The following is a 337-nucleotide window of genomic DNA, read 5'->3' on the forward strand; positions in this document are numbered from 1 at the left end:
ATAAATTTTTTTTAAAAAATTTAAAGAAAAAAAGACCAAAAACGTTATATCTAAGCCAGTGTCTCAAGAATTCTCTCATCATTTCACAGATTTATCATAAAGGTCCAAGGAAAACACCTGCACTATGGAGGCTTCCTTGAACACCTATCTGGGTCCATCCACAGCTATGGATGCTAATAAAAGACATAGGGACAAAAGCTAGGATGTTTACCTATTTGGGATGATGTAATGTACACTGTAGACAGACTCCAATGGGGTGGAGAAGGCCTTGGCATTTATTTATCTATTGATTGTCTTTGTAACTTTCTTTTGGTTGGTTAGGAAGAAGTGTTGCTTG

The sequence above is a fragment of the Nannospalax galili genome, unplaced genomic scaffold (genome assembly GCF_000622305.1).
Source record: "Nannospalax galili isolate Female #2095 unplaced genomic scaffold, S.galili_v1.0 scaffold405, whole genome shotgun sequence".
In the NCBI taxonomy this organism is placed as follows: Eukaryota; Metazoa; Chordata; class Mammalia; order Rodentia; family Spalacidae; genus Nannospalax; species Nannospalax galili.